We start from the raw sequence: 16631 nt of genomic DNA on the forward strand, positions 1-16631 counted from the left end.
TAATGCTACAGACTGTTAGCATCCAGGTGATTCAGCTAGCCTGCCTTCAGGGTCCTAGCAATTGCTTACGTCATCATCTGCTGCTACCAGGTGCGCCAGGTGCAGACCTGATATAAAGGACCCCAGCCACCGGACCCCTATACCCCATAGCTTGATCTCTCTCTCTCTCTCTCTCTCTCTCTCTCTCTCTCTCTCTCTCTCTCTCTCTCTCTCTCTCTCCCCTCTTTCACCCACCCTCTCTCCCTCCGTCCTTCCCTCTGTCCTTGCCTCCTCCCTGTTTCTCTTTCTCTGTGTCCTGTTCTCTTCCTCTCTGCCCAGCCCTCTCTTCCGTCATGGCGCATTTACTGTCTCTATCCCTTCCCCAAGGCCTCCTCCTCCCTTCCTACAATAAACTTCCTTACACCAGATCTGTTGCAGTGGGGTGTAATTCCTCAAGGGGGTACACCTTAGCATACCTCCCTCCTATGGTACACCCTTGCCACATCATTTTTATAGGTCATAACACAGACCACGCCTGGTTTTTTTTTTCCTCTCTCTCTCTTCCTTTCTTTTACGTATATGAGTGCTCCGTCTGCATATATGCCTGCAGGCCAGAAGAGGGCATCACATCCCCAGTATTTAGATGGTTGTGAGCCACCATGTGGTTGCTGGGAATTGAGCTCAGGATCTCTGGAAGAACAGACAGTCCTCTTAACCACTGAGCCATCTTACCAGCCCTTCTTTTTCTTCTCCCCCCCCCCCCCAAGTTGAGGTTTCTCTATGTAGCCCTGACTTTCCTGGAATTTGGCAGCGAACTCAGAAATCTGTCTGTCTCTCCCTCCTGAATGCTGGGCTCAAAGGCATGTGCCATCACCTCTGGCCACCTGGCTTTTTAAAAACATGGGTGCTGGGGATCAGACTGGATCTTTATGCCTGTGTGGCAGGCACTTTGCTGATGTAGCTACCCTCCCAGATTCTTAGCCTTTTTAACGTAGAACCAAAAAGATGCCAAAAAAGCCGGGCATGGTGGCGCACGCCTTTAATCCCAGCACTCGGGAGGCAGAGGCAGGCGGATCACTGTAAATTCGAGGCCAGCCTGGTCTACAAAGTGAGTCCAGGACAGCCAAGGCTACAGAGAGACCCTGTCTCGAAAAACAAAAAACAAAACAAAACAAAACAAAAGATGCCAAAAAGACAAAAGTTGCCCTGCCTTGGAAGTAGTGTGGCGTCCCTCCCATTGCATCACGATCAAGTTAGTCACAAGGCAAGCCCAGGTTCAAGCAAAGGGGAAGTAGACACTAACACTTAGAGGAAGTGTACCAAAAGCCACCTCTAGGAAAGGAGTGGCTCACAGGGGAAGGGAATTCTTCTTGCAACAATCTGGCAACATCAATTTGTAACAGCTGACTCAGCTCTGAGCAGGCGGCCCACAGAGTGCGGACATGTGTAGCTTAGACCTAGGATGAATGGCGCCCTTTATTCCCAGTGAACTGAAACATAAATTGAGATAAATTAGTATGAAGTTACATTTGCTTTTCCTTTTCCCTCTCCTTGACCTTTCTGCTCTGATGAACTGTAACCTGGGAACGTAAAGTAAAATAAACCCTTCCTCCCACCCCCACCCCTCCCCACCCAGGGGTTGCTGGTATTGACCTCTGGAGACCACATTATTAACCCATGGGTGCATGTGCTGCACACAAACCGCAATAAATAATAGAAAAATAAAAGTTACTTCATTGTGTACAGGTAAGAATAGCTGAAAGGAGCAGCTTGCTGCGATACAACAAAATCACAACATTTCTTTCATCTTAATCTTCCTGGTGTTAGGAACAGAAACCAGACACAGAGGTAGTCCAGCAAAAGCTAACACCAGGCCCTCTAGCTGGGCGGTGGTGGCGCACACCTTTAATCCCAGCACTCAGGAGGCAGAGGCAGGCGGGCTGATCTCAAAGCCAGCCTGGTCCACAGACAGAGTGAGTTCCAGGCCAGCCAAGGCTACACAGGGAAACCTTGTCACAACAAACATGACCCCAGGGATGGCAAGATAGCTCAGTGTAAAGGCTGATGAACTAACTAACTGAATAAATAAAGCGTAAGTTTAAAATATTTTTAAAAATCGAAGCTCTTGCTTCCTCTTCCTTGGAAAACGCCAAATGGCGGATGACGCCATTGCAACGAGAGGGTCCGCAGGACCTCAGGGCCCAGGATTAGGAGGCCCCACGGCGTTTCTGTGGAGGATTCTGCAGGCAGTGGGGCTTATGGAGGTAAAGCCAAAGACAAGGAGTGGATCCCTGACTGGTTAAGGACATGAAGGTCAAGTCTTTGGAGGAGACTCACCTGTTCTCCCTGTCCATTAAGGAATCCGAGAAGATTGACTGTTTCCTGGGCACATTCCTAAAGGATGAGGTTCTCAAGATAAAGACCAGTGCAGAAGCAGACCAGTAAAGTGAACTAACTCTGTTTAAAAAAAAAAAAAAAGGCCCCAGCACTCGGGAGGCAGAGGCAGGCGGATCGCTGTGAGTTCAAGGCCAGCCTGGTCTACAAAGTGAGTCCAGGACAGCCAAGGCTAACACAGAGAGACCCTGTCTCGAAAAACCAAAAAAAAAAAAAAAAAAAAAAGAAGAAGAAGAAGAAGAAGAAGAAGAAGAAGAAGAAGCAGCAGCTTTTACTGCTTAGGAAGTTTATGGGGAGCCCTGTGCAAGAACATAACCAAAATACTTTTTACTGTATGACATGATCACAGAAGCCTTACTGAAATGCTGACAGATTTCATGAGATGCCGGCAAGTCACATCTGTTGCCACCCTGCCATCTTAGCAAGGAGTCCGAGTAGTGGGAAGCGGTCAAGCTCACAGTGAAAACTCAGATACTAATCCTCCCCCAGGAAGCTCAGCTGTTATCCCTGGAGGCAAACAGAGCTGCTCCAGGAGAAGCCATGTTGTCCCTTATTCATTAATGAGACAATAAATAAATAAATAAATAAGCAAAGAAATAAATAATAACAACGGTGTCTGAGATACACCCCAGTTGGAATTAGCATAGTTTATCATAGTCATATTTTTTTCCCTCTAGAACCCTGTGTCTTGGGGAAGGAAATTAGTTCCTCCCACAACTCCCTGCTGCCGACATCCTTTCCTCCAGAAAGTTGTGTTCTGTGTGTGATTACCTGCTGTCCTGGTTTTGGTTCTATTACTGTGGTAAAAAAAACAAGCCGATGAAAAGTAACCCTGCGGGGAGGGGGGTGGGGAGGTGGGGGTGGGGTGGGGAAAGGGCTTATTTTAGTTCACATTTCCAGATTACAATTCACCAGAGCGGAAAGATCAAGGTGAGGAAAACTTCAGAGCATTCATGGGCTGAGGATGTGGGCTCGGTAGGTCAGAGCAGGCACAGCTGGAGGAGACTGAGCTTGGTTCCCAGCACCTTTGTCAAGTAGCCCACAACTGCCTCTAATTACACCCCAGGGGAACCCAGTGCTCTCTGCTGGGCTCCCCAAGTGCCCGTACTCATGTATAGTGATACACGTGCACATATTTTTTTTTACAAGTCACATACATTCACAGTCAAGAGCAGAGAGAAATGAACACAGCGCTCAGCTTGTTTTCTCCTCCTTCTGAATTTATATTTTCATGTGTGTGCACGTGTGTCTCTGTATGCATAATGCATGCCATACGTGTGTGGGGTGTCTTCGGAAGCCAGAAGGCTTCAAATCCCTTGGAGTCTTGTAGAGGACCAGGCAGCTATGGGCCACCAGACATGGGTGCTGGAAACGGAACGTGGGTCCGAGATAAGAGCACTGAGCAAACTCAAAACAAAACCCAAATGAATCTGCCCAGTCCCTTCTTTTTTTTTTTTTATACGGTCCGGGACCTAAACCCGGGGAATGGTGCTGCCCACAGTGGGCTAGGTCTTTCCACACCGGTTCTGCAGTCAAGACAGGTGACCTGATTTAGACAGTTCCTCACTGAGATTCATACATGTATATAATGAATCTTCCTCATTCATTCCTTGCCTCAGTACCCCCTCTCAACCCTTCCTCTTTCTCCCTTAAATCACTTTTCTTCCCAAGGACTCTCCCTTGTATCATTGTGTCTTTTTTTTGTTGTTGTTCTGTTTTTCAAGACAGGGTCTCTCTGTGTAGTGTAGCCTTGGCTGTCCTGGACTCACTTTGTAGACCAGGCTGCCTTCGAACTCACAGCGATCCACCAGCCTCTGCCTCCCAAGTGCTGGGATTAAAGGCCATTGTGTCTTTTTTAAAAATGTGACCCACTGAGTTTAATTAGGGGTCGTTTGCATGGCCATAGGTAGGAGGTTATTTACAGGACGTGGTCAGCTTACTAGTGGCTACACCATTGGAGACAGTTGTCCCCTTTCCCTCAGCACCATTAACTGAGACATAGTCTTTGAGTGAAGCTGAGAGGGTTCCTGGTGCCCATTAATTCAGCTAGCCTGGCTGGACAATGTTAGCATACCTGCCTCCAGGTTGCTTAGCAACCTCTGACGTCATCACCTGCATGTCACAGATGCCATTGCTCAGCCTTCACTGGGTCCTCATGCTTGCAAAGTATACAGTCTAAGGGTTGAGCTGACTCCCCAGCCTTCCCCTCCCCCATCTCAGTGTGGGATAATTTTGGGAGTTTGCAAATTTGTTAAAACTGATAGAAAGTAATCTGGGTGCTGTGTCCTGTATATAAATTATACCTCAATAACATCAATTTTCTTTTCCTTTTTTTTCCCCCCTGTAATGATGGGCCAGAATGGCAGAAAATTACTGCTTCTGAATTCAGATCCAATTTGGGTCTAGTTTCCTCTGTGACAAGACCCAAAGAGCCTCCATCTGCATTAAGCCGATGACAATGGTGATAGCTCTTGGGAGCAGGCTGGGACACACATTGGCATAATGACAGCCCCATACTACTGAGACTAGTTTTACAGGTTGAATGAACATTAAACAAAGTGCAACAAGAGATGTAAACTCAGGGAGTGCTGAGGAGCTAGGAAAATGGCTTCAATCAGTGGAAATGCAACCAAGGCTGCTCTTCAACGCTGCCCGCCTCAGCATTTCAGCATAGTGAGGACAACTCCGAGATACTGTCAACAACCACTAGAAGCATCATTCACCTCCCATAAGAGCATGGTTCTGGAGGACGAACCCACGCAACTCACGCGTCAGGCCCCTTGTCCTATGCTATTGTTTGGACTGTAAATGTCCCACAAAAGTCCATGTGTTAAAGATTTGGTCCCCAGGGTGGTACTACTGGGATGCAGTACTAACTGTTAATAGTTTACAAATTGATGACAGAACAACTTAAGAGAGGAAGGACTTTTTAAGATTTATCAGCCGGGCGTGGTGGCGCACGCCTTTAATCCCAGAGTTTGGGAGGCAGAGGCAGGCAGATTGCTGTGAGTTCAAGGCCAGCCTGGTCTACGTAATGAGTCCAGGACAGCCAAGGCTACACAGAGAAACCCTGTCTCAAAAAAACAAACAAACAAAAAAGATTTGTTATGGGCGTGGTAGCATACGACTGTAATTCCAGCACTCAGGAGGCAGAGGCAGGAGGATTGCTGTGAGTTCAAGGCCAGGCTGGTCTACAGAGCGAGTCCAGGACAGCCAAGGCTACACAGAGAAACCCTGTCTGGAAAAAAAATTATTGTTACTTTTCTCCTTCTTTTTCTTCCTCTTCTTCTTCTTCTTTTTCTTCTTCTTCTTCTTCTTCTTCTTCTTCTTCTTCTTCTTCTTCTTCTTCTTCTTCTTCTTCTTCTTCTTCTTCTTCTTCTTTCTGTCCTGGACTCGCTCTGTAGACCAGGCTGGCCCCGAACTCACAGCGATCCACCTGCCTCTGCCTCCTGAGTTCTAGGATTACAGGCGTGTGTGCCACCACACCCAGCTTATTATTACTTTTATTCACATTTATGTGTGTGAGTATGTACAAGTTCATACGGGTGCCCACAGGGACTCCAGGAGGATGTCAGATTGCCAAGAACGGGAATTACAGGGGGTTGAGCCAGGTGACCTGGGTGCTGGGAACCGAACCTGGGTCCTCTGCAAGTACAGTGCACACTCTTAACTGCTGAGCCATCATTCTAGTCCCAGGAAGGGTTCGATTTACAGTTTGAGGGTACAGTCCTCAATGGGGATGGTGGCAGGATTGTGAAGTCACTTTGTATCCACAGCCACTGAGCAAAGAGAGATAAATGCAGGGTCTCTGCTGGCTTTCTGCCGTTTGTGCAGTCTGCGTGGGTCTTCCCGCTTTAGTTAGCCTGGGCGCGACAGTTCCTCACAAACATGGATGGCAGGATGACACGTGATAGGCATGCCCAGAGACTTGTCGCCTAGGTGATTTTAGATCCTCTCATGTGGGCAATTGACATAAACATCACATAAGGTGGTGGGGCCTAGTCAGAGGTGGTGCCTCACTGAGGGCATGTCCCTGAGGGAGATTGTAAGGACCCCATGCTTTCCTTTGCTCTGTCATGGTCTCCCACCCTTGTCATTAGGATCACCAACCAGGGACCAAGGATAGGATTGGCCTGGAAACTGAGAAAACTGAAAGCCCATATTAACGCTCTCCCCATCCCTTTCTCTTTTTTTCCAGGATGGGGTTCAGGGTCTCTGTGTAGCCCTGGCTGTCCTAGAACTCATTCTGTAGACCAGGCTGGCCTTGAACTCACAGAGATCTGCCTGCCTCTGCCTCCCAGAGTGCTGGGATTAAAGGCGTGCTCCACCTCGCCCGGCTAAGTTTTTCTCTTCATAAACTCATATTATTGGGGATTTTGTTTGAGGGGTTGGTTGGCTTTTTTCAGACAGTCTCACTCTGTAGCCCTGACTGGCCTAGAACTCCCTGTGCAGGCCAGGCTGGGTCTTTGAGCTTCTGCCCCCAGGCCTTCGGTTTACAGGCATGCTGTTATCTATCAGTTTCTTCCTAGATTGAAAGAAATAGTCTATCCTGCGGGGGGAAGTTCCTTAAACAGAAAGGGAAACAACTCAAAAGAGCTCCAGGAAGTGCCTGAAACTGATCCGATTTATCAGGCCCCTCCCTGCCAGAGGAGGCAATCAAAGCTGAGAGAGAGAGCCCCTCTCAGAAGGGCGGATACCAAGCTGCAGGCAAGATTCTCGGGAGGAGCAGAGGTACAACTGTCGACACCAACCCAGCTTCCTGGAAGACGTGTGAACCAACTGAGGCAACTGGAAAGGACATGTTGCATGCTGTGCAGTAAGCTCCAGGTGCTGAGGCTTGTGTGCTGGGTTTTGGCAGTGCAGCTGACTTTGAGTCATCTCAGCTCCTGCAAGTAACCCCAGTGAAACTCACTGGTTCACCAAGTTGGACTTTGATGGTGTTCGTCCTTTGGTCTGTCATGGGTTCCCTATGTTGGGTGAGTAGGTTGTGTATTTCCAGGAAAAGTATTGTTATACAGCCTATGCACCACCACACTTGGCTTAACCACCCTTGTTTTCCTTGCTTTATTGTGCTATTCCAGAATCTCTCTGCCAGCTATGGTCATACATACCTCTAATGCAGGACATCCCAGTACTTGGGGAGGAAATGCCTATTTCCTCAGAGGCCCTATTACCCTTCCCCTTGCACTGTTGGCAGCCTTTCTCTTCTGGTGTGGTTTGACTATGCCTCTTAAGAGTTTACGTACTGGCGAGATGGCTCAGTGGTTAAGAGCGCCGCCTGCTCTTCCAAAGGTCCTGAGTTCAATTCCCAGCAACCACATGGTGGCTCAATGTGATATGGCGCCCTCTTCTGGCTTGCAGGAGTACATGCAAGGAGAGTACTGTATACATAATAAATAAATAATAAGTTTAAAAAAAAAGTTTATGTACTGAGCCAGGCAGTGGTGGCGCACACCTTTAATCCCAGCACTCGGGAGGCAGAGGCAGGAGGATCGCTGTGAGTTCGAGGCCAGCCTGGTCTACAAAGTGAGTCCAGGACAGCCAAGGCTACACAGAGAAACCCTGTCTGAAAAAAAAAAAGGAAAGGAAAAGAAAAAAAAAGAGTTTATTTATGTACTGAAACCTACTCCTAAGTTCTGTATGTTATTGGTATTTGGAAATGGAACTTTTGAGGTTAAATGAGGTCATGAAGGTGGGACTGTAAAAGGGACTTTTATTTTCCTGCTCCAGTTGTCTGGGAGGCTTCCTGCCTCCTTCTGCTAACCTAGGCCTAGTCCTAGAAACTTCTAGGCTCCAAACAATCTAACCTAGGCCTAGAATGTTTCCAGCCTCTGAGACTTACTGCTGAATAAGCTCACCCTTTCTTGTTCTTACTGAGCTCTGGGCTGGCTTGTTCAACTCAGCTGTTCTGGCTCAAACTCCTCTCCCAGATGACTTACTCAATCTGGCTTCTCACTTGGCCTCTGAATTGCTCTGCTTGGCTTCAAACTAACTCCAGCAATCTTCTCTAATCTTCTGGCTTCTTCTCATTCTCTGGGTTGTTCTGTCTTCACCTGTTTCTAGCTTGTTCTCTCATTTAACCTCTCTCCATAAAACTCGCTGGTCTCTCTCTCTCTCTCTCTCTCTCTCTCTCTCTCTCTCTCTCTCTCTCTCAATATTTATTTATTATTTATACATATTCTGCTCGCATATGTGACTGTCCGCCAGAAGAGGGCGCCAGATCTCATTGTAGATGGTTGTGAACCACCATGTGGTTGCTGGGAATTGAACTCAGGACCTTTGGAAGAATAGCCAGTGCTCTTAACCTCTGAGCCATCTCCCCGGCCCCTCTCCTCTCTTTCTTATTCTCTGTTGTTCCCGTAAGTAGCTTCCCTTTCACCTCGCCTGCTGAGAGGTAGGCATATCCTATTCTGTCAAACCTTTCTCTGGCTTGTCACTTTTTTGCCATTCAATTAGACATCACTTTTTTTTTTTTTTAACCTGAAACTTGCTCTAAACCAGGCTGGCCTTGAACTCAGCTTTTCCTGCCTCCGTATCCCGGATTAAAAGTGTGTTTGTATTCCAGCTGGATCACACAAGCCTAGAAGGTCTTTGGATGTGGTCTCTTGTCAGAATACCCATGTTCTCAATTAACTGCCTCCTGAGTGCTGGGACTAAAGGCATGAAAATAAAACATTCTTAAATTCTATTCAAACTCTGTTAAATCAAGGCTGAAGCACAGGGTCAGTAGATAAGAGCACTGGCCCAAACTTAATTCCTGGAAACCTCAATGTAGCTCATAATTGTCTGTAAGACCAGAAGATCCAATGACTTATTCCGGCCTCTGTAGGCACTGGGCACGCAAGTGGCGCATAGACATACACTATATATATCGCGTGCAGTGGCACACGCCTATAAGCGGGACAGATAAGTAAGTGGCTAATCAGTAGATTCCACAGCCAGATGCCCTCCAATCCTGGTGAGGAGACAGTGACCCTGGGGGTTGAGCTGTTCTTTTGTCCTCCCGCCGCAAGGGAAAGTCAAGGCTCTGCAGCTGTGGAGCCTCCTTGGAGGCCAGCTAGGCAGCCATCTCTATGGTCTCACTCTCCAGGCCTCTCCTCCTCCCGCCCTCCTCTTGCCTCTATGGTCTTCCTGTCATTAGTCGGGAGGGGGCGCTGCGCGCAGGCGCGAGGTGGACGCCGTGGCGAGGCCGGAAGGAACGCAGTAGCGGCCTCGGAGGCGGCGGCTGTGGCGGCTGTAACGGCGAGGGACCTTTTCAAACGGCTGCCTCAGGTGACTAGAGCCTGAACTCCGGGCGCCGAGTCCCGCTCGCGGTGCTAGGCCAGCTGCGTGGCGAGTGCATGAGGGGCGCGCGCGCGCGCGCGTGGGCTCCCGGGACCGCGGGTCGAGTGAGGAGAGTGGCCTCCCGCCGGGGCGCCACTTGGGTGGGGGCGGGGGCCCGGGCCGAGGGGCGCGCTCGTGCGGCCCCGGAGGTCCTGGGGGAGATCGCGTTGGGGGTGTCGGGAGGGGAGCGTCGCAGACGACTGCTAGCCAGCCGGCTCCCCTCCGGCTACTTAAGGAAGTTTCTCGGGCCGGCCTGCTGCGCGGGGGAGGGGGCCGGCGAGCCGCCGAGAGAAGGTTCGCTGGCCGCTGGCCTCCGTGGCCGGGCTCCCCACCGTGGCCTGGTGAAGCGGAAGGGGCGGCGGGCTGTTGACTTTGAACTCCAGCCCGGGCTAGTTTGGACCCCTTCGAGTCCGAGTTGAAGCCTGTCATCCCTGCCAGCTCTCCTGAGCAAGGCGGGTGGGGGGTAGGGTGGGACAAGCAATGCGACCAGTCCTGGGTTGCAGCGGTGGGAGTGAGCGCCCCGGTGGCGCGTGGCACGCTGGGTGAGCGGCGAGACCCATGCTTGGCAGCCTCTCGTGGGGTCTCATCGGTGATCCTAAACTCCGTGCCTTTCGAAAGGGTGCAGTGACCTGGGACCCTCTCCTCCATTGTGTTAAGTGTCTTGCTTGGTAGCCGTTTCTCCGCTGAGGTTTGTTTTGGTTTCTTCCTCCCCCTCCCTCCCTCCCCCTCGCTTCTCTCTTCCTTTCCCTTCCCTTCCCTTCTGTCTCCCTCCCTTCCCTAATTTTCTCTCTTCTCTCCTTTTCTTCTTCTTCTCCCCCTCCCTCCCTCCCTCCCCCTCGCCCTCCCCCTCCCTCTCTCCCTCTCCTCCTCACTGCATAGCCTAGGCTAGCCTGGAACCTGAGAAATAGATAAAGGTGGCCTCTGGAACTCAGAAAGTCACATGCCACTGCCATGGTGTAGGCCATCATATTCCTCCTCCTCCTCATTATTATTGATGATGGTGATTATTAATATTATCATTTTAAGGTAGTTCTTGCTGTAGACCTTGCTAGCCTGGAACTCAGTTCTGCGAGCCTGTCTCCTGAGCGTAGGGATTAAAGGTAGTGTCACCTTTCTGCTTTAAACAGCTGCTCTATCCTGGAGCGTGCACACACCCTTCTGAGTGTTTGTGTCAGTGAGACTAATGGATTCATTGGGCTTGCGTACCAAGCAAGGGTGAAGGATTATGTATAGGAGCCTGTGTGCCCCTGAAACATATGCACCAAGGTAAAGTTTCACCCCCACCACGGATGGTAACCTTATGAAAGTTTCATCTGCTTGGTATTTTAACATATTCTGAGAAGGGGTTTGTCCGTCCTCTTGCTTGGAGGAAAGGAGGGGCAGTGTTTTTATGACCTTAGTTTGTTGGAATTAAGAAATAGCCAAGCTTTGCATTTTGTTTATATCCAAATTAACTGTGCCTAGGAGGTAGAGAAGGATCGTGAACTTGAACCCGGATTCTTGAAACCTATGAACCTATTGTATTAGAGACATTGTATTAGAGACTTTAGCGCTCGCTCTTTCTCTCTCTCTCTCTCTCTCTCTCTCTCTCTCTCTCTCTCTCTCAGACCAGGCTGGCCTCCGAACTCACAGCAACCTGCCTGCCTCTGCCTCCCAAGTACTGGGATTAAAGGCGTGTGCCACCACGCCCAGCGAGACTTTAGATTTTTTGTTTTGTTTTTTATGCTTTTTGAGATAGGGTTTCTCTGTGTAGCCTTGGCTGTCCTGGACTCGCTCTGTAGACCAGGCTGGCCTCGAACTCACAGCGATCCGCCTGCCTCTGCCTCCCGAGTGCTGGGATTAAAGCCGCACACCACCACGCCCAGCTTGAGACTTTAGATTTTTTTATCTCTAATAAAAAGCTTTTGAGAGGAATCTAATAAAGTTGTGGCTCAGGAGATTGAACGTTTATGAAATCTGGTGAATGTTTACAAGCTACAGTGTGAGATAATGCTTTCTATGTTTACTGTGTTCTAGGCTTTGCCATTTTCTTTCTTTTTCTTTTCTTTCTTTTTCTGGGGGGGTGGTTTGAGACAGGGTCTCTCTGTGTAGCCTTGGCTGTCCTGGACTCCCTTTGTAGACCAGGCTGTCCTCGAACTCACAGCAATCCACCAGCCTCTGCCTCCCGAGTGCTGGGATTAAAGGCGGCTTTGCCATTTTCTTTTCCTTTCTTCCTATCTTTCTTTTGTTCTTTCTTTTCCCTAGAGAAGGTTTGTCCTTGGCTCTCCTGGACTTGATTTGTAGACCAGGGTGCCCTTGAACTCACAGAGATCCACCTGTCTGCCTCCTGGAGTGCTGGGATTACAAGCACGCATCACTGCACCCGGCCGTTATAATATTTCTTAGTCCTGTCGATAGTGTAGGTTCTCTTAAGAGTGTGTATGTGTGTGTAAGGGGTGCTGAAAAATAACACAGGTTCAGAGCTGTTTTTGGAACCCATGTGGTTGCACAGCTTTCACCTCTATTATTTTGCTGTACCTTGTTAATGCTATTCACATTGTGGGTTTTTTGTTTGTTTTGGTTGTTTTTGTTTGTTTGCTTGTTTGGTTTTTTCCTCGAGACAGGGTTTCTCTGTGTAGCCTTGGCTGTCCTGGACTTGATTTGTAGACCAGGCTAGCCTTGAACTCACAGCGATCCACCTGCCTCTGCCTCCCAAGGGCTGGGATTAAAGGCATGTGCCACCATGCCCGGCTTGTTTTTGGTTTTTCAAGACAAGGTTTCTCTGTGTAGCCCTGGCTGTCCTGGACCTCTCTGTAGACCAGGCTGGTCTGGAGCTCCACTTGCTACTTCCTCCTAAGTGCTGGGATTAAAGGTGTGCGCCACGATGTGCTTTTTGATCAGCTTCTTGGTGTCGAGCAGTTATTCTTGTCTCCTAGCTTTGGAAGTGCTGAGTAAGGCGTGGTCTTCTGCATTTGGAACCCAAGTTCCAGAAGAAGAGAGGTTAATGTTAAATATAATTTCCTAAATAGTTGAAGTTATACTGTGGTATTTGAGGAATTGAAGGGGTGTTTGTGAATGAACATGGGGCCAGGACACTTAAGGGATAGTCAGGAAAGGCTTTTCTCCGAGGAACTAGAGAATTGAGGCATGAACAGAGGTAATTTGGCCAAAGAGGGGTGGTCTCAACAGAGAATTCGGCCTGAGCGTGTGATCAGGGAACCAACTACTTTTGCTAGCGAGACTGGAAAGAGCTATTAGACGATGACACTACTTGGACCAGCAAAACCTGGCGGAAAACCTGATATTTTGCATACTATGGTAAGGACTTGGGTTCTGTCATGGTGACATTTGTAATTAAAAACAGCCAGGCATGATGATGGTGCATGCCTTTAATCCCAGCAGAGGCTAGTGAGGTGTAGATAGAGTTCCAGGTCAGCTGGGGTTATTTAGTGAGACCTTGTCTGGAAAACAGACACAAGCCTCAGTGTATGTGAAGAGGTCAAAATGTGTGGCCTAGAAGGCAGTACTTGAACTGAAAGTAGGAAGCAAAAGGTCACAAGCTCCTAGACAGTGGATTTGTAAGATCTTGGAGGGTTAGGGCTGTAGCTCAGGTGTATGTACTTAGCACATGCCAGGCCCTGGGTTCAGTTCCTAGCACTGTGCCCCACCACCATAAACAAACTGAAAAGGTGAGTGACAGTGTGTTTACTTACCTGCCCCCATTCCAGAATGTAGCTTCTAACAGTTGACAAAAACCTAAACATTTTATGTTAACTTTTTCTAAAACAGTTTTTTTGTAGTGAAGGCTGACCTCACACTCACTGTGTAACTCAGGATGACCTTGAATTACTATTCATTCTGCCTCTTCTGAGTGCTGGAATCTAAAGGTCTGCCATCACTCTAACAGGTTTATGTAGTACTTACAATTGAACTGGGGCTTCCTGGATATTAGGCAGCATTCTGGGAGCCACATCCCCAGGCCTAACTATAGTTAAATCTTTATCTAACTTTGGGGCTGGAACTGAAGCTCTGCTTTAAAGAGCAGTTGCTGTTGCTGCTCTTGCAGAGGATCTGGGTTTGGTTCCCAGCGCCCACATGATGGCTCATAAATACCTATAACTCCAGTTCCAGGGTCCTTTGGGCCCCTGTATGCACCAGGGAAACATACATAAATGTTGCTCATGTTTTTTGTTTTTCCACTGGCCTTTAGTCATCTTGCTGTCTCTGTTGGTAGGAGCTTTTGGTGTCAGGTGGAGGGGGTCTGAGGACAGATCCACCTGTTTCCCCAAGATTTCCCTAGGTCAGGAGCTCTAATGCTCCACTGCTGACATGATTTCAGTCCCATTTACCAAGTTTGCACTGCCAAGCCAGGCCACAGCTCCCAGCTCTCAGGCAGGCTCCGGGCCAAGCTGTGGGGACTGGTCTGCCTTTCTCCGTATGCCACTGGATGGCAGGAGGGCAGATCCACCCTTGGGCTGCACTGCAAATCTCTCTCACCTAGTCATCTCCAGCTCCACTCCACAGTGGTCCGTGGCTCCCGGTAGCTTCTGTGGTCTCTTCCCTGCAGATCAGACACTGTGCCATCCTGGAATCCCAAGTCCGAAAACATACATATATGCAAGCAAACATTTGTATGTATAAAGTAAAAACTTTTTTTTTTTTGAAGCCTTGGCTGTCCTGGACTCACTTTGTAGACCAGGCTGGCCTTGAACTCACAGATCTGCCTGCCTCTGCCTCCAGAATGCTGAATAAATATAACTTTTAAAAAATGTTTAGCTAACCAACCTGATTGTGAATTTAATTTTTAGTGTGATCCTAGTGTAGAAAAACACTGATAATAGGATTTTTAGATTTTGTTTCAACTGTTTAAATTCCTAATTATCTACATACTAATTTTTTAAATTTATTTTTATTTTTTATACATTGGTGTTTTGCCTGCATATGTCTGTCTGAGAGCATCAGATCTCTGGAATTGGAGTTGCAGACAGTTGTGAACTGCCATGTGGGTGCTGGGAATTGAACCTGGGTTCTCTGGATGAGCAGCCAGGGCTCTTAACCCCTGAGCCATCTCTCCAGTCCCCACACTTATATTTGTAAAAATGTATGTTATTATATCTTAATTATTTCATTTTGTCTGCATATTAAAATTAACATATTGTATTTCCTTATTTGGAGCTCGTCATATTGTTTGTTCTTAAGATCTTTGCCATTCTGCAGTGGCCTGATCTCACCATCTAGGTCAACTTAGACTCCCTTTTTTCTCTTGCCCCAGTAGGCACTTATATTCAAAATCCCACTAAATCTAGCTGTGTACTCACTATCTTGTGTCCCTCTCCCCTTACATGCCATCATTTCTAGTTCAGTCTTGACTGGCTCTTGTTTGCTGGATTTCCTGACACAGAATGTCCCATTGCATCAAGGCTGGTTTTCCTAATGTGTAGCTATCATTGTTCAGTTTCCCATTGGCTGGAAAATATCATTTGAACTCCAGTTCAGCTTCCTATCAACAGCACAAACTAACCCAAAATGTACTAGCCTAATACAACAATATAATTGTTGACAGGAGTGTGTGTGTTTGGGGGGGGGGGGAGGTTGATATGTAGACCAGGGTGAAGTTGCTGTGATCCTCGTGCCTCTACATCCAGAGTGCTAGAATTATAGGGAAGCACCACCACTCCCAGTTTATTTATATAGTTGTATGAATCTGAATCTGGAGATTGAAAAGGGTCACCTGGCTTATGTTGTCAGCCAAGATGGCCATGGTAGGAAGATCTACTCTAAGATGGCTTCTTCACCCACGTGTCTTGTCAGAGAGTAGAGACTGCTGGAAGACTTGAATGTTACTGTCTGTAGTGTCAAGTGTTTCCATGTGATTACAGCTGACCACACAAGCTTCTCAATATGGAGATTTAGGCTCCCAGAGCTGTAGATCAAAGCTTCTGTGCTCTTAAAGGCTAAGCTAGACTCTGGCACAGGACTCAAATGGTTGGCCTTCCTAAACTGTCCCTGCCTACCTGTCCTAATTTCTGTGTATATGTATGCACATGTGTGTATGTGGAGACCTGTAGAGGAATTTTAACTCAAAACATAGCTGCTCTGAAGAGATCACATTCAAAACCTTCTAGGTCTGAGTGATCCAGCTGCAGTACAAACACACCTTTAATCCAGGAGACAGAGGCAAGCAGATCTGAGTTCAAGGCCAGCCTGGAGTAGAGCAAGTATCAGGTTTAAAAAAAAAAAAAAAAGCTTAAGTCCAGGCATGGTGCTACATGCCTTTAATCCCAATCAGTGAAGCTAAAGTTAGTTTGTAGAAGGAAGTGCCCATGTTTAAATGATGTCTAGGTCGAGTGTCAGAAAAAGTGACAAAGACTTGACAGAATAAGATATGCCCAACTATCAGGAGGCTACTTATGGGACAATGCACAGAGAGAGGAGGGGAGTGGGGGCGGAGAGGAGAGACTGAATGAGCCAGAAAATGAGGAGGAAGCAGTGTTACGGAGAGAGGTTAAATGAGAGAACAAGCTAGAAACAGGTGAAGACAGAACAACCCAGAGAATGAGAAGAAGCCAGAAGATTAGAGAAGATTGCTGGAGTTAGTTTGAAGCCAAGCAGAGCAATTCAGAGGCCAAGAGAGAAGCCAGATTGAGTAAGTCAGCTGGGAGAGGAGTTTGAGCCAGAACAGCTGAGTTGAACCAGCCAGCCCAGAGCTCAGAAAGAACAAGAAAGTCCTTATACAGGTTTCTTTAGTAGCCAGTGGTATTGTGTAGAGTTAGCAGTTCATTGAAGCCTGAAAAATAAGAATCTCTTTATTGAGATTGTATTTGTTTTAGTTACAATACTTTTATAAAGAAGCCACTAATCCACACAGGAGGCAGAGGCAGGCAGATCTCTGTAGTTCGAGACCATAGAGTTAGTCTAGGACAGCTAAGGCTGTTAAGAAGAGAAACCCGCTGGCC

The 16631-nt window shown here is 47.9% G+C and overlaps 1 protein-coding gene across 5 annotated transcripts in view; it reads left to right on the plus strand.

The window, feature by feature from the left end:
• The first annotated feature begins 6979 nt into the window (after nt 1-6979).
• RNF216 (ring finger protein 216) overlaps nt 6980-16631 on the plus strand; it is a 106790-nt gene continuing 97138 nt past the window's right edge. The window contains exon 1 of one of the 5 annotated variants that reach the window (XM_084763900.1): nt 6980-7349. The gene's annotated coding sequence lies outside the window, so the exon portion shown is untranslated. Of the gene's footprint in view, nt 7350-9406; nt 9646-12354; nt 12994-16631 lie in introns of those variants that run through there. The other 4 variants (XM_084763903.1, XM_084763904.1, XM_084763901.1 and 1 more) reach the window with 4 other exon arrangements.

The sequence above is a fragment of the Acomys minous genome (assembly GCF_964271855.1).
Source record: "Acomys minous genome assembly, chromosome: 16".
In the NCBI taxonomy this organism is placed as follows: domain Eukaryota; kingdom Metazoa; phylum Chordata; class Mammalia; order Rodentia; family Muridae; genus Acomys; species Acomys minous.